Below are 18,842 nucleotides of genomic sequence, written 5' to 3' on the forward strand. Positions count from 1 at the left end.
TTTTGAGGCATCAAACCCTAAAAAGTACTTTTTTGGCTATATAACTTGATCAATTTTAGTGATTTTAATGCAGTCTTTTCAGATGCCATGCAAACAAATAGCTACTCGTCGTATTTCTAAGTATCGTGCAGGCCTATTTTCTCTCATAATTCCCCAAATTACTTACCAATCTGTGGAAAAAATTCTCCCGTAGCTGGTGGTCAACCAGTTGGTCTGGACCAGTTGAAGCCTGTTGACAGAGAAGGTACGTGGAACATTTATTAAGTGTCCAATATTAACAATGATCAAAAACTCAACATAGGTTGACCTGAGATTTTTCTTGTTTTAACGCACTGAACAGTAAACACCTGAAAATGGCAGTGTTTCTGTATAGAAACGATTGCTTAAAATCACATTTTGAAAGCTAAGTCAAATGTACATTTAAAGTTGGATCCTGCTCGTTTTTCATTGACAATCTAATATCCAGGCCTAAATGAGGATTAAATATGAATCGATTCCAATTGCTTGTTTAAGTCTTTTCTGTATTTCTGAAACATGGTAAATAACATGCCATTTCTTTTGGTGGCATCTGAAAAGACTGCTTTAAAATCACTGAATTTGACCAAGCAATATAGCTAAAAAGAGTACATTTTGGGTTCTGAAATCCCCATTAAAAACTGTAATAGATACATAGTAGGAACCATAATTAGCAAAATTACTTACCAATCTGTGGAAAGAAATTATCCCGTAGCAGGTCAACGGTTTAGAACTGAAAGCAGGCGAAGCTTCAGATGCATTGCACCTGAACTGGCGGGCCCAACCAGCGGAGCATGGGTCTTACTACTAAATAGAATCCCCAACCTGGATGCAACAGCCCACAGTGGCTATCCAGGCGCAGCTTAAAAGCTCCTGCTCCGGCTTCGATATCAGTTAATTCCGCCAACAATGGGTTGGTCTAGTTGATATGGTAGCATGGCTGTTGTCTGTTGACAGAGAAGGTACGTGGAACATTTATTAAGTGTCCAATATTAACAATGATCAAAAACTCAACATAGGTTGACCTGAGATTTTTCTTGTTTTAACACACTGAACAGTAAACACCTGAAAATGGCAGTGTTTCTGTATAGAAACGACTGCTTAAAATCATTAAAAAATACTCGATCTCTCCCATCTGTGGTACACTTGCAGGATTTGATATTACTAATCATGACCAATCCAAATTTAGCCAAAGTTATGCAAATTTCTGCTCATTTTAATGCCTACTTTAATCTATGCATGTTTTTTTACAGAGAAATGCATTCAGGGAGCACAACCGTATAATACTATTTGGTGGTGTGAAATCTGAACGCACTGAACAGTAAACACCTGAAAATGGCAGTGCGCCCTTGAAGCTGAAAGTTACAATATGGTAAGGCGAATATTTACTAAAAACCGAAGCCGTGCGTATGAATTTTGGTACTATTACAACAAAATGTTACATAATGAGAGAAAATATACCATTTTGAGGCATCAAACCCTAAAAAGTACTTTTTTGGCTATATAACTTGATCAATTTTAGTGATTTTAATGCAGTCTTTTCAGATGCCATGCAAACAAATAGCTACTCGTCGTATTTCTAAGTATCGTGCAGGCCTATTTTCTCTCATAATTCCCCAAATTACTTACCAATCTGTGGAAAAAATTCTCCCGTAGCTGGTGGTCAACCAGTTGGTCTGGACCAGTTGAAGTCTGTTGACAGAGAAGGTACGTGGAACATTTATTAAGTGTCCAATATTAACAATGATCAAAAACTCAACATAGGTTGACCTGAGATTTTTCTTGTTTTAACGCACTGAACAGTAAACACCTGAAAATGGCAGTGTTTCTGTATAGAAACGATTGCTTAAAATCACATTTTGAAAGCTAAGTCAAATGTACATTTAAAGTTGGATCCTGCTCGTTTTCATTGACAATCTAATATCCAGGCCTAAATGAGGATTAAATATGAATCTGATTCCAATTGCTTGTTTAAGTCTTTTCTGTATTTCTGTATACATGGTAAATAACATGCCACTTTTCGAAACAATGATAATTGCCCGAAAGGTATCGGGAGATTCCTTTTTACAGGTGTGCACCCTAGAGCTATTTATATCAAACGTGTAGGCCTACATGTTATATCATAAATCATAAATTTGGATACTGGTAAACTTTGCTTTGTTTCCAATTTAATCATGTATCTTGACTATGCAAATAAGCTAATTAACATGGTATCATTTTCAGCAGTTTTTGCATTTCCAAATTTGTTTCACTTACTGTTTCATTTGCAACTGCTTTAGGCTTTGATTGAAAATTGTGCACTCACCCACATGTTGTGCTCCTCCAATTCTCAATTACCGTTGGTGCACCCAGCTCTTCCCTAATTAGCGACTCCAATCCTCATTTTCGCCAGCCATCCAAAATACCACAAAAATAAAACCACAAAGAGAAATGTTATTACATTTAAGAGAATATAATGTGAACACCACCAAATCAAGCTCCTATTCTTTCATATGTCAAAAGGTATTCAAGGTTTCGGATCAATATCGATTTTGCATGAACGAGGAGCCATTTCTTTTGGTGGCATCTGAAAAGACTGCTTTAAAATCACTGAATTTGACCAAGCAATATAGCTAAAAAGAGTACATTTTGGGTTCTGAAATCCCCATTAAAAACTGTAATAGATACATAGTAGGAACCATAATTAGCAAAATTACTTACCAATCTGTGGAAAGAAATTATCCCGTAGCAGGTCAACGGTTTAGAACTGAAAGCAGGCGAAGCTTCAGATGCATTGCACCTGAACTGGCGGGCCCAACCAGCGGAGCATGGGTCTTACTACTAAATAGAATCCCCAACCTGGATGCAACAGCCCACAGTGGCTATCCAGGCGCAGCTTAAAAGCTCCTGCTCCGGCTTCGATATCAGTTAATTCCGCCAACAATGGGTTGGTCTAGTTGATATGGTAGCATGGCTGTTGTCTGTTGACAGAGAAGGTACGTGGAACATTTATTAAGTGTCCAATATTAACAATGATCAAAAACTCAACATAGGTTGACCTGAGATTTTTCTTGTTTTAACACACTGAACAGTAAACACCTGAAAATGGCAGTGTTTCTGTATAGAAACGACTGCTTAAACTCATTAAAAAATACTCGATCTCTCCCATCTGTGGTACACTTGCAGGATTTGATATTACTAATCATGACCAATCCAAATTTAGCCAAAGTTATGCAAATTTCTGCTCATTTTAATGCCTACTTTAATCTATGCATGTTTTTTTACAGAGAAATGCATTCAGGGAGCACAACCGTATAATACTATTTGGTGGTGTGAAATCTGAACGCACTGAACAGTAAACACCTGAAAATGGCAGTGCGCCCTTGAAGCTGAAAGTTACAATATGGTAAGGCGAATATTTACTAAAAACCGAAGCCGTGCGTATGAATTTTGGTACTATTACAACAAAAATGTTACATAATGAGAGAAAATATACCATTTTGAGGCATCAAACCCTAAAAAGTACTTTTTTGGCTATATAACTTGATCAATTTTAGTGATTTTAATGCAGTCTTTTCAGATGCCATGCAAACAAATAGCTACTCGTCGTATTTCTAAGTATCGTGCAGGCCTATTTTCTCTCATAATTCCCCAAATTACTTACCAATCTGTGGCAAAAATATTCTCCCGTAGCTGGTGGTCAACCAGTTGGTCTGGACCAGTTGAAGCCTGTTGACAGAGAAGGTACGTGGAACATTTATTAAGTGTCCAATATTAACAATGATCAAAAACTCAACATAGGTTGACCTGAGATTTTTCTTGTTTTAACGCACTGAACAGTAAACACCTGAAAATGGCAGTGTTTCTGTATAGAAACGATTGCTTAAAATCACATTTTGAAAGCTAAGTCAAATGTACATTTAAAGTTGGATCCTGCTCGTTTTTCATTGACAATCTAATATCCAGGCCTAAATGAGGATTAAATATGAATCCGATTCCAATTGCTTGTTTAAGTCTTTTCTGTATTTCTGTAAACATGGTAAATAACATGCCATTTCTTTTGGTGGCATCTGAAAAGACTGCTTTAAAATCACTGAATTTGACCAAGCAATATAGCTAAAAAGAGTACATTTTGGGTTCTGAAATCCCCATTAAAAACTGTAATAGATACATAGTAGGAACCATAATTAGCAAAATTACTTACCAATCTGTGGAAAGAAATTATCCCGTAGCAGGTCAACGGTTTAGAACTGAAAGCAGGCGAAGCTTCAGATGCATTGCACCTGAACTGGCGGGCCCAACCAGCGGAGCATGGGTCTTACTACTAAATAGAATCCCCAACCTGGATGCAACAGCCCACAGTGGCTATCCAGGCGCAGCTTAAAAGCTCCTGCTCCTGCTTCGATATCAGTTAATTCCGCCAACAATGGGTTGGTCTAGTTGATATGGTAGCATGGCTGTTGTCTGTTGACAGAGAAGGTACGTGGAACATTCATTAAGTGTCCAATATTAACAATGATCAAAAACTCAACATAGGTTGACCTGAGATTTTTCTTGTTTTAACACACTGAACAGTAAACACCTGAAAATGGCAGTGTTTCTGTATAGAAACGACTGCTTAAAATCATTAAAAAATACTCGATCTCTCCCATCTGTGGTACACTTGCAGGATTTGATATTACTAATCATGACCAATCCAAATTTAGCCAAAGTTATGCAAATTTCTGCTCATTTTAATGCCTACTTTAATCTATGCATGGTTTTTTCTGAGAAATGCATTCAAGGCGCACAACCGTATAATACTATTTGGTGGTGTGAAATCTGAACGCACTGAACAGTGAACACCTGAAAATGGCAGTGCGCCCTTGAAGCTGAAAGTTACAATATGGTAGGGCGAATATTTACTAAAAACCGAAGCCGTGCGTATGAATTTTGGTACTATTACAACAAAAATGTTACATAATGAGAGAAAATATACCATTTTGAGGCATCAAACCCTAAAAAGTACTTTTTGGCTATATAACTTGATCAATTTTAGCGATTTTAATGCAGTCTTTTCAGATGCCATGCAAACAAATAGCTACTCGTCGTATTTCTAAGTATCGTGCAGGCCTATTTTCTCTCATAATTCCCCAAATTACTTACCAATCTGTGGAAAAACATTCTCCCGTAGCTGGTGGTCAACCAGTTGGTCTGGACCAGTTGAAGCCTGTTGACAGAGAAGGTACGTGGAACATTTATTAAGTGTCCAATATTAACAATGATCAAAAACTCAACATAGGTTGACCTGAGATTTTTCTTGTTTTAACGCACTGAACAGTAAACACCTGAAAATGGCAGTGTTTCTGTATAGCGACTGCTTAAAATCATATTTTTGAAGTACAACACATTTTGAAAGCTAAGTCAAATGTACATTTAAAGTTGGATCCTGCTCGTTTTTCATTGACAATCTAATATCCAGGCCTAAATGAGGATTAAATATGAATCCGATTCCAATTGCTTGTTTAAGTCTTTTCTGTATTTCTGTATACATGGTAAATAACATGCCACTTTTCGAAACAATGATAATTGCCCGAAAGGTATCGGGAGATTCCTTTTACAGGTGTGCACCCTAGAGCTATTTATATCAAACGTGTAGGCCTACATGTTATATCATAAATCATAAATTTGGATACTGGTAAACTTTGCTTTGTTTCCAATTTAATCATGTATCTTGACTATGCAAATAAGCTAATTAACATGGTATCATTTTCAGCAGTTTTTGCATTTCCAAATTTGTTTCACTTACTGTTTCATTTGCAACTGCTTTAGGCTTTGATTGAAAATTGTGCACTCACCCACATGTTGTGCTCCAATTCTCAATTACCGTTGGTGCACCCAGCTCTTCCCTAATTAGCGACTCCAATCCTCATTTTCGCCAGCCATCCAAAATACCACAAAAATAAAACCACAAAGAGAAATGTTATTACATTTAAGAGAATATAATGTGAACACCACCAAATCAAGCTCCTATTCTTTCATATGTCAAAAGGTATTCAAGGTTTCGGATCAATATCGATTTTGCATGAACGAGGAGCCATTTCTTTTGGTGGCATCTGAAAAGACTGCTTTAAAATCACTGAATTTGACCAAGCAATATAGCTAAAAAGAGTACATTTTGGGTTCTGAAATCCCCATTAAAAACTGTAATAGATACATAGTAGGAACCATAATTAGCAAAATTACTTACCAATCTGTGGAAAGAAATTATCCCGTAGCAGGTCAACGGTTTAGAACTGAAAGCAGGCGAAGCTTCAGATGCATTGCACCTGAACTGGCGGGCCCAACCAGCGGAGCATGGGTCTTACTACTAAATAGAATCCCCAACCTGGATGCAACAGCCCACAGTGGCTATCCAGGCGCAGCTTAAAAGCTCCTGCTCCGGCTTCGATATCAGTTAATTCCGCCAACAATGGGTTGGTCTAGTTGATATGGTAGCATGGCTGTTGTCTGTTGACAGAGAAGGTACGTGGAACATTTATTAAGTGTCCAATATTAACAATGATCAAAAACTCAACATAGGTTGACCTGAGATTTTTCTTGTTTTAACACACTGAACAGTAAACACCTGAAAATGGCAGTGTTTCTGTATAGAAACGACTGCTTAAAATCATTAAAAAATACTCGATCTCTCCCATCTGTGGTACACTTGCAGGATTTGATATTACTAATCATGACTAATCCAAATTTAGCCAAAGTTATGCAAATTTCTGCTCATTTTAATGCCTACTTTAATCTATGCATGTTTTTTACAGAGAAATGCATTCAGGGAGCACAACCGTATAATACTATTTGGTGGTGTGAAATCTGAACGCACTGAACAGTAAACACCTGAAAATGGCAGTGCGCCCTTGAAGCTGAAAGTTACAATATGGTAAGGCGAATATTTACTAAAAACCGAAGCCGTGCGTATGAATTTTGGTACTATTACAACAAAAATGTTACATAATGAGAGAAAATATACCATTTTGAGGCATCAAACCCTAAAAAGTACTTTTTTGGCTATATAACTTGATCAATTTTAGTGATTTTAATGCAGTCTTTTCAGATGCCATGCAAACAAATAGCTACTCGTCGTATTTCTAAGTATCGTGCAGGCCTATTTTCTCTCATAATTCCCCAAATTACTTACCAATCTGTGGAAAAAAATTCTCCCGTAGCTGGTGGTCAACCAGTTGGTCTGGACCAGTTGAAGCCTGTTGACAGAGAAGGTACGTGGAACATTTATTAAGTGTCCAATATTAACAATGATCAAAAACTCAACATAGGTTGACCTGAGATTTTTCTTGTTTTAACGCACTGAACAGTAAACACCTGAAAATGGCAGTGTTTCTGTATAGAAACGATTGCTTAAAATCACATTTTGAAAGCTAAGTCAAATGTACATTTAAAGTTGGATCCTGCTCGTTTTTCATTGACAATCTAATATCCAGGCCTAAATGAGGATTAAATATGAATCCGATTCCAATTGCTTGTTTAAGTCTTTTCTGTATTTCTGTATACATGGTAAATAACATGCCACTTTTCGAAACAATGATAATTGCCCGAAAGGTATCGGAGATTCCTTTTTACAGGTGTGCACCCTAGAGCTATTTATATCAAACGTGTAGGCCTACATGTTATATCATAAATCATAAATTTGGATACTGGTAAACTTTGCTTTGTTTCCAATTTAATCATGTATCTTGACTATGCAAATAAGCTAATTAACATGGTATCATTTTCAGCAGTGTTTGCATTTCCAAATTTGTTTCACTTACTGTTTCATTTGCAACTGCTTTAGGCTTTGATTGAAAATTGTGCACTCACCCACATGTTGTGCTCCTCCAATTCTCAATTACCGTTGGTGCACCCAGCTCTTCCCTAATTAGCGACTCCAATCCTCATTTTCGCCAGCCATCCAAAATACCACAAAAATAAAACCACAAAGAGAAATGTTATTACATTTAAGAGAATATAATGTGAACACCACCAAATCAAGCTCCTATTCTTTCATATGTCAAAAGGTATTCAAGGTTTCGGATCAATATCGATTTTGCATGAACGAGGAGCCATTTCTTTTGGCATCTGAAAAGACTGCTTTAAAATCACTGAATTTGACCAAGCAATATAGCTAAAAAGAGTACATTTTGGGTTCTGAAATCCCCATTAAAAACTGTAATAGATACATAGTAGGAACCATAATTAGCAAAATTACTTACCAATCTGTGGAAAGAAATTATCCCGTAGCAGGTCAACGGTTTAGAACTGAAAGCAGGCGAAGCTTCAGATGCATTGCACCTGAACTGGCGGGCCCAACCAGCGGAGCATGGGTCTTACTACTAAATAGAATCCCCAACCTGGATGCAACAGCCCACAGTGGCTATCCAGGCGCAGCTTAAAAGCTCCTGCTCCTGCTTCGATATCAGTTAATTCCGCCAACAATGGGTTGGTCTAGTTGATATGGTAGCATGGCTGTTGTCTGTTGACAGAGAAGGTACGTGGAACATTTATTAAGTGTCCAATATTAACAATGATCAAAAACTCAACATAGGTTGACCTGAGATTTTTCTTGTTTTAACACACTGAACAGTAAACACCTGAAAATGGCAGTGTTTCTGTATAGAAACGACTGCTTAAAATCATTCAGAAATACTCGATCTCTCCCATCTGTGGTACACTTGCAGGATTTGATATTACTAATCATGACCAATCCAAATTTAGCCAAAGTTATGCAAATTTCTGCTCATTTTAATGCCTACTTTAATCTATGCATGTTTTTTACAGAGAAATGCATTCAGGGAGCACAACCGTATAATACTATTTGGTGGTGTGAAATCTGAACGCACTGAACAGTAAACACCTGAAAATGGCAGTGCGCCCTTGAAGCTGAAAGTTACAATATGGTAAGGCGAATATTTACTAAAAACCGAAGCCGTGCGTATGAATTTTGGTACTATTACAACAAAAATGTTACATAATGAGAGAAAATATACCATTTTGAGGCATCAAACCCTAAAAAGTACTTTTTGGCTATATAACTTGATCAATTTTAGTGATTTTAATGCAGTCTTTTCAGATGCCATGCAAACAAATAGCTACTCGTCGTATTTCTAAGTATCGTGCAGGCCTATTTTCTCTCATAATTCCCCAAATTACTTACCAATCTGTGGAAAAAATTCTCCCGTAGCTGGTGGTCAACCAGTTGGTCTGGACCAGTTGAAGCCTGTTGACAGAGAAGGTACGTGGAACATTTATTAAGTGTCCAATATTAACAATGATCAAAAACTCAACATAGGTTGACCTGAGATTTTTCTTGTTTTAACGCACTGAACAGTAAACACCTGAAAATGGCAGTGTTTCTGTATAGAAACGATTGCTTAAAATCACATTTTGAAAGCTAAGTCAAATGTACATTTAAAGTTGGATCCTGCTCGTTTTTCATTGACAATCTAATATCCAGGCCTAAATGAGGATTAAATATGAATCCGATTCCAATTGCTTGTTTAAGTCTTTTCTGTATTTCTGTAAACATGGTAAATAACATGCCATTTCTTTTGGTGGCATCTGAAAAGACTGCTTTAAAATCACTGAATTTGACCAAGCAATATAGCTAAAAGAGTACATTTTGGGTTCTGAAATCCCCATTAAAAACTGTAATAGATACATAGTAGGAACCATAATTAGCAAAATTACTTACCAATCTGTGGAAAGAAATTATCCCGTAGCAGGTCAACGGTTTAGAACTGAAAGCAGGCGAAGCTTCAGATGCATTGCACCTGAACTGGCGGGCCCAACCAGCGGAGCATGGGTCTTACTACTAAATAGAATCCCCAACCTGGATGCAACAGCCCACAGTGGCTATCCAGGCGCAGCTTAAAAGCTCCTGCTCCTGCTTCGATATCAGTTAATTCCGCCAACAATGGGTTGGTCTAGTTGATATGGTAGCATGGCTGTTGTCTGTTGACAGAGAAGGTACGTGGAACATTCATTAAGTGTCCAATATTAACAATGATCAAAAACTCAACATAGGTTGACCTGAGATTTTTCTTGTTTTAACACACTGAACAGTAAACACCTGAAAATGGCAGTGTTTCTGTATAGAAACGACTGCTTAAAATCATTGAAAAAATACTCGATCTCTCCCATCTGTGGTACACTTGCAGGATTTGATATTACTAATCATGAGCAATCCAAATTTAGCCAAAGTTATGCAAATTTCTGCTCATTTTAATGCCTACTTTAATCTATGCATGGTTTTTTACAGAGAAATGCATTCAGGGAGCACAACCGTATAATACTATTTGGTGGTGTGAAATCTGAACGCACTGAACAGTAAACACCTGAAAATGGCAGTGCGCCCTTGAAGCTGAAAGTTACAATATGGTAGGGCGAATATTTACTAAAAACCGAAGCCGTGCGTATGAATTTTGGTACTATTACAACAAAAATGTTACATAATGAGAGAAAATATACCATTTTGAGGCATCAAACCCTAAAAAGTACTTTTTGGCTATATAACTTGATCAATTTTAGTGATTTTAATGCAGTCTTTTCAGATGCCATGCAAACAAATAGCTACTCGTCGTATTTCTAAGTATCGTGCAGGCCTATTTTCTCTCATAATTCCCCAAATTACTTACCAATCTGTGGAAAAAATTCTCCAGCTGGTGGTCAACCAGTTGGTCTGGACCAGTTGAAGCCTGTTGACAGAGAAGGTACGTGGAACATTTATTAAGTGTCCAATATTAACAATGATCAAAAACTCAACATAGGTTGACCTGAGATTTTTCTTGTTTTAACACACTGAACAGTAAACACCTGAAAATGGCAGTGTTTCTGTATAGAAACGACTGCTTAAAATCATTAAAAAATACTTTGATCTCTCCCATCTGTGGTACACTTGCAGGATTTGATATTACTAATCATGACCAATCCAAATTTAGCCAAAGTTATGCAAATTTCTGCTCATTTTAATGCCTACTTTAATCTATGCATGTTTTTTTTACAGAGAAATGCATTCAGGGAGCACAACCGTATAATACTATTTGGTGGTGTGAAATCTGAACGCACTGAACAGTAAACACCTGAAAATGGCAGTGCGCCCTTGAAGCTGAAAGTTACAATATGGTAAGGCGAATATTTACTAAAAACCGAAGCCGTGCGTATGAATTTTGGTACTATTACAACAAAAATGTTACATAATGAGAGAAAATATACCATTTTGAGGCATCAAACCCTAAAAAGTACTTTTTTTGGCTATATAACTTGATCAATTTTAGTGATTTTAATGCAGTCTTTTCAGATGCCATGCAAACAAATAGCTACTCGTCGTATTTCTAAGTATCGTGCAGGCCTATTTTCTCTCATAATTCCCCAAATTACTTACCAATCTGTGGAAAAAAATTCTCCCGTAGCTGGTGGTCAACCAGTTGGTCTGGACCAGTTGAAGCCTGTTGACAGAGAAGGTACGTGGAACATTTATTAAGTGTCCAATATTAACAATGATCAAAAACTCAACATAGGTTGACCTGAGATTTTTCTTGTTTTAACGCACTGAACAGTAAACACCTGAAAATGGCAGTGTTTCTGTATAGAAACGATTGCTTAAAATCACATTTTGAAAGCTAAGTCAAATGTACATTTAAAGTTGGATCCTGCTCGTTTTTCATTGACAATCTAATATCCAGGCCTAAATGAGGATTAAATATGAATCCGATTCCAATTGCTTGTTTAAGTCTTTTCTGTATTTCTGTAAACATGGTAAATAACATGCCATTTCTTTTGGTGGCATCTGAAAAGACTGCTTTAAAATCACTAATTTGACCAAGCAATAGCTAGCTAAAAGAGTACATTTTGGGTTCTGAAATCCCCATTAAAAACTGTAATAGATACATAGTAGGAACCATAATTAGCAAAATTACTTACCAATCTGTGGAAAGAAATTATCCCGTAGCAGGTCAACGGTTTAGAACTGAAAGCAGGCGAAGCTTCAGATGCATTGCACCTGAACTGGCGGGCCCAACCAGCGGAGCATGGGTCTTACTACTAAATAGAATCCCCAACCTGGATGCAACAGCCCACAGTGGCTATCCAGGCGCAGCTTAAAAGCTCCTGCTCCGGCTTCGATATCAGTTAATTCCGCCAACAATGGGTTGGTCTAGTTGATATGGTAGCATGGCTGTTGTCTGTTGACAGAGAAGGTACGTGGAACATTTATTAAGTGTCCAATATTAACAATGATCAAAAAACTCAACATAGGTTGACCTGAGATTTTTCTTGTTTTAACACACTGAACAGTAAACACCTGAAAATGGCAGTGTTTCTGTATAGAAACGACTGCTTAAAATCATTAAAAATACTCGATCTCTCCCATCTGTGGTACACTTGCAGGATTTGATATTACTAATCATGACCAATCCAAATTTAGCCAAAGTTATGCAAATTTCTGCTCATTTTAATGCCTACTTTAATCTATGCATGTTTTTTTACAGAGAAATGCATTCAGGGAGCACAACCGTATAATACTATTTGGTGGTGTGAAATCTGAACGCACTGAACAGTAAACACCTGAAAATGGCAGTGCGCCCTTGAAGCTGAAAGTTACAATATGGTAAGGCGAATATTTACTAAAAACCGAAGCCGTGCGTATGAATTTTGGTACTATTACAACAAAAATGTTACATAATGAGAGAAAATATACCATTTTGAGGCATCAAACCCTAAAAAGTACTTTTTTGGCTATATAACTTGATCAATTTTAGTGATTTTAATGCAGTCTTTTCAGATGCCATGCAAACAAATAGCTACTCGTCGTATTTCTAAGTATCGTGCAGGCCTATTTTCTCTCATAATTCCCAAATTACTTACCAATCTGTGGAAAAAAATTCTCCCGTAGCTGGTGGTCAACCAGTTGGTCTGGACCAGTTGAAGCCTGTTGACAGAGAAGGTACGTGGAACATTTATTAAGTGTCCAATATTAACAATGATCAAAAACTCAACATAGGTTGACCTGAGATTTTTCTTGTTTTAACGCACTGAACAGTAAACACCTGAAAATGGCAGTGTTTCTGTATAGAAACGATTGCTTAAAAATCACATTTTGAAAGCTAAGTCAAATGTACATTTAAAGTTGGATCCTGCTCGTTTTTCATTGACAATCTAATATCCAGGCCTAAATGAGGATTAAATATGAATCCGATTCCAATTGCTTGTTTAAGTCTTTTCTGTATTTCTGTAAACATGGTAAATAACATGCCATTTCTTTTGGTGGCATCTGAAAAGACTGCTTTAAAATCACTGAATTTGACCAAGCAATATAGCTAAAAAGAGTACATTTTGGGTTCTGAAATCCCCATTAAAAACTGTAATAGATACATAGTAGGAACCATAATTAGCAAAATTACTTACCAATCTGTGGAAAGAAATTATCCGTAGCAGGTCAACGGTTTAGAACTGAAAGCAGGCGAAGCTTCAGATGCATTGCACCTGAACTGGCGGGCCCAACCAGCGGAGCATGGGTCTTACTACTAAATAGAATCCCCAACCTGGATGCAACAGCCCACAGTGGCTATCCAGGCGCAGCTTAAAAGCTCCTGCTCCGGCTTCGATATCAGTTAATTCCGCCAACAATGGGTTGGTCTAGTTGATATGGTAGCATGGCTGTTGTCTGTTGACAGAGAAGGTACGTGGAACATTTATTAAGTGTCCAATATTAACAATGATCAAAAACTCAACATAGGTTGACCTGAGATTTTTCTTGTTTTAACACACTGAACAGTAAACACCTGAAAATGGCAGTGTTTCTGTATAGAAACGACTGCTTAAAATCATTAAAAAATACTCGATCTCTCCCATCTGTGGTACACTTGCAGGATTTGATATTACTAATCATGACCAATCCAAATTTAGCCAAAGTTATGCAAATTTCTGCTCATTTTAATGCCTACTTTAATCTATGCATGTTTTTTTACAGAGAAATGCATTCAGGGAGCACAACCGTATAATACTATTTGGTGGTGTGAAATCTGAACGCACTGAACAGTAAACACCTGAAAATGGCAGTGCGCCTTTGAAGCTGAAAGTTACAATATGGTAAGGCGAATATTTACTAAAAACCGAAGCCGTGCGTATGAATTTTGGTACTATTACAACAAAAATGTTACATAATGAGAGAAAATATACCATTTTGAGGCATCAAACCCTAAAAAGTACTTTTTTGGCTATATAACTTGATCAATTTTAGTGATTTTAATGCAGTCTTTTCAGATGCCATGCAAACAAATAGCTACTCGTCGTATTTCTAAGTATCGTGCAGGCCTATTTTCCTCATAATTCCCCAAATTACTTACCAATCTGTGGAAAAAATTCTCCCGTAGCTGGTGGTCAACCAGTTGGTCTGGACCAGTTGAAGCCTGTTGACAGAGAAGGTGGACGTGGAACATTTATTAAGTGTCCAATATTAACAATGATCAAAAACTCAACATAGGTTGACCTGAGATTTTTCTTGTTTTAACGCACTGAACAGTAAACACCTGAAAATGGCAGTGTTTCTGTATAGAAACGATTGCTTAAAATCACATTTTGAAAGCTAAGTCAAATGTACATTTAAAGTTGGATCCTGCTCGTTTTTCATTGACAATCTAATATCCAGGCCTAAATGAGGATTAAATATGAATCCGATTCCAATTGCTTGTTTAAGTCTTTTCTGTATTTCTGTAAACATGGTAAATAACATGCCATTTCTTTTGGTGGCATCTGAAAAGACTGCTTTAAAATCACTGAATTTGACCAAGCAATATAGCTAAAAAGAGTACATTTTGGGTTCTGAAATCCCCATTAAAAACTGTAATAGATACATAGTAGGAACCATAATTAGCAAAATTACTTACCAATCTGTGGAAAGAAATTATCCTGTAGCAGGTCAACGGTTTAGAACTGAAAGCAGGCGAAGCTTCAGATGCATTGCACCTGAACTGGCGGGCCCAACCAGCGGAGCATGGGTCTTACTACTAAATAGAATCCTCCCCAACCTGGATGCAACAGCCCACAGTGGCTATCCAGGCGCAGCTTAAAAGCTCCTGCTCCGGCTTCGATATCAGTTAATTCCGCCAACAATGGGTTGGTCTAGTTGATATGGTAGCATGGCTGTTGTCTGTTGACAGAGAAGGTACGTGGAACATTTATTAAGTGTCCAATATTAACAATGATCAAAAACTCAACATAGGTTGACCTGAGATTTTTCTTGTTTTAACACACTGAACAGTAAACACCTGAAAATGGCAGTGTTTCTGTATAGAAACGACTGCTTAAAATCATTAAAAAATACTCGATCTCTCCCATCTGTGGTACACTTGCAGGATTTGATATTACTAATCATGACCAATCCAAATTTAGCCAAAGTTATGCAAATTTCTGCTCATTTTAATGCCTACTTTAATCTATGCATGTTTTTTTACAGAGAAATGCATTCAGGGAGCACAACCGTATAATACTATTTGGTGGTGTGAAATCTGAACGCACTGAACAGTAAACACCTGAAAATGGCAGTGCGCCCTTGAAGCTGAAAGTTACAATATGGTAAGGCGAATATTTACTAAAAACCGAAGCCGTGCGTATGAATTTTGGTACTATTACAACAAAAAATGTTACATAATGAGAGAAAATATACCATTTTGAGGCATCAAACCCTAAAAAGTACTTTTTGGCTATATAACTTGATCAATTTTAGTGATTTTAATGCAGTCTTTTCAGATGCCATGCAAACAAATAGCTACTCGTCGTATTTCTAAGTATCGTGCAGGCCTATTTTCTCTCATAATTCCCCAAATTACTTACCAATCTGTGGAAAAAATTCTCCCGTAGCTGGTGGTCAACCAGTTGGTCTGGACCAGTTGAAGCCTGTTGACAGAGAAGGTACGTGGAACATTTATTAAGTGTCCAATATTAACAATGATCAAAAACTCAACATAGGTTGACCTGAGATTTTTCTTGTTTTAACGCACTGAACAGTAAACACCTGAAAATGGCAGTGTTTCTGTATAGAAACGATTGCTTAAAATCACATTTTGAAAGCTAAGTCAAATGTACATTTAAAGTTGGATCCTGCTCGTTTTTTTTTTTTTTTCTAATATCTAGGCCTAAATGAGGATTAAATATGAACTGATTCCAATTGCTTGTTTAAGTCTTTTCTGTATTTGGTAGTAAACATGGTAAATAACATGCCATTTCTTTTGGTGGCATCTGAAAAAGAACTTACTTTAAAATCACTGAATTTGACCAAGCAATATAGCTAAAAAAGTACATTTTGGGTTCTGAAATCCCCATTAAAAAATAGCTGTAATAGATACATAGTAGGAACCATAATTAGCAAAATTACTTACCAATCTGTGGAAAGAAATTATCCCGTAGCAGGTCAACGGTTTAGAACTGAAAGCCGGCGAAGCTTCAGATGCATTGCACCTGCACTGGCGGGCCCAACCTGCGGAGCATGGGTGTTACTACTAACTCGAATCCCCAACCTGGATGCAACAGCCCACAGTGGCTATCCAGGCGCAGCTTAAAAGCTCCTGCTCCTGCTTCGATATCAGTTAATTCCGCCAACAATGGGTTGGTCTAGTTGATATGGTAGCATGGCTGTTGTCTGTTGACAGAGAAGGTACGTGTGGAACATTTATTAAGTGTCCAATATAACAATGATCAAAAACTCAACATATAGGTTGACCTGAGATTTTTCTTTTTTGAACACTGAACAGTAAACACCTGAAAATGGCAGTGTTTCTGTATAGAAACGACTGCTTAAAATCATTAAAAAATACTCGATCTCTCCCATCTGTGGTACACTTGCAGGATTTGATATTACTAATCATGACCAATCCAAATTTAGCCAAAGTTATGCAAATTTCTGCTCATTTTAATGCCTACTTTAATCTATGCATGTTTTTTTACTGAGAATGCATTCAGGGAGCACAACCGTATAATACTATTTGGTGGTGTGAAATCTGAACGCACTGAACAGTAAACACCTGAAAATGGCAGTGCGCCTGTCGGCTGAAAGTTACAATATGGTAAGGCGAATATTTACTAAAAACCGAAGCCGTGCGTATGAATTTTGGTACTATTACAACAAAAATGTTACATAATGAGAGAAAATATACCATTTTGAGGCATCAAACCCTAAAAAAGTACTTTTTTTGCTATATAACTTGATCAATTTTAGTGATTTTAATGCAGTCTTTCAGATGCCATGCAAACAAATAGCTACTCGTCGTATTTCTAAGTATCGTGCAGGCCTATTTTCTCTCATAATTCCCCAAATTACTTACCGATCTGTGGAAAAAAATTCTCCTGTAGCTGGTGGTCAACCAGTTGGTCTGGACCAGTTGAAGCCTGTTGACAGAGAAGGTACGTGGAACATTTATTAAGTGTCCAATATTAACAATGATCAAAAACTCAACATAGGTTGACCTGAGATTTTTCTTGTTTTAACGCACTGAACAGTAAACACCTGAAAATGGCAGTGTTTCTGTATAGAAACGATTGCTTAAAATCACATTTTGAAAGCTAAGTCAAATGTACATTTAAAGTTGGATCCTGCTCGTTTTTCATTGACAATCTAAATATCCAGGCCTAAATGAGGATTAAATATGAACTGATTCCAATTGCTTCATTTAAGTCTTTTCTGTATTTCTGTAAACATGGTAAATAACATGCCATTTTCTTTGGTGGCATCTAGAAAACCGACTGCTTTTTCTTAAAATCACTGAATTTTGACCAAGAATACAACCATAGCTAAAAAATATACATTTTGGGTTCTGAAATCCCCATTAAAAACTGTAATAGATACATAGTAGTCGAACCATAATTAGCAAAAAATTACTTACCAATCTGTGGAAAGAAATTATCCCTGCAGCAGGTCAACGGTTTAGAACTGAAAGCAGGCGAAGCTTCAGATAGCATTGCACCTGAACTGGCGGGCCCAACCAGCGGAGCATGGGTCTTACTACTAAATAGAATCCTCAACCCGATGCAACAGCCCACAGTGGCTATCCAGGCGCAGCTTAAAAAGCTCCTGCTCCTGCTTCGATATCAGTTAATTCCGCCAACAATGGGTTGGTCTAGTTGATATGGTAGCATGGCTGTTGTCTGTTGACAGAGAAGGTACGTGGAACATTCATTAAGTGTCCAATATTAACAATGATCAAAAACTCAACATAGGTTGACCTGAGATTTTTCTTGTTTTAACACACTGAACAGTAAACACCTGAAAATGGCAGTGTTTCTGTATAGAAACGACTGCTTGAAATCATCAAAAAATACTCGATCTCTCCCATCTGTGCTACACTTGCAGGATTTGATATTACTAATCATGACCCATCCAAATTTAGCCAAAGTTATGCAAATTTCTGCTCATTTTAATGCCTACTTTAATCTATGCATGGTTTTTTCTGAGAAATGCATTCAGGGAGCACAACCGTATAATACTATTTGGTGGTGTGAAATCTGAACGCACTGAACAGTAAACACCTGAAAATGGCAGTGCGCCCTTGAAGCTGAAAGTTACAATATGGTAGGGCGAATATTTACTAAAAACCGAAGCCGTGCGTATGAATTTTGGTACTATTACAACAAAAATGTTACATAATGAGAGAAAATATACCATTTTGAAGCAACAAACCCTAAAAAAGTACTTTTTTATATATAACTTGATCAATTTTAGCGATTTTAATGCAGTCTTTTCAGATGACATGCAAAAAAAAAGCTACTCGTTGTATTTCCAAGTATCGTGCAGGCCTATTTTCTCTCATAATTTCCCAAATTACTTACCAATC

This window comes from Amphiura filiformis, chromosome 8 (assembly GCF_039555335.1).
Source record: "Amphiura filiformis chromosome 8, Afil_fr2py, whole genome shotgun sequence".
Lineage (NCBI taxonomy): Eukaryota > Metazoa > Echinodermata > Ophiuroidea > Amphilepidida > Amphiuridae > Amphiura > Amphiura filiformis.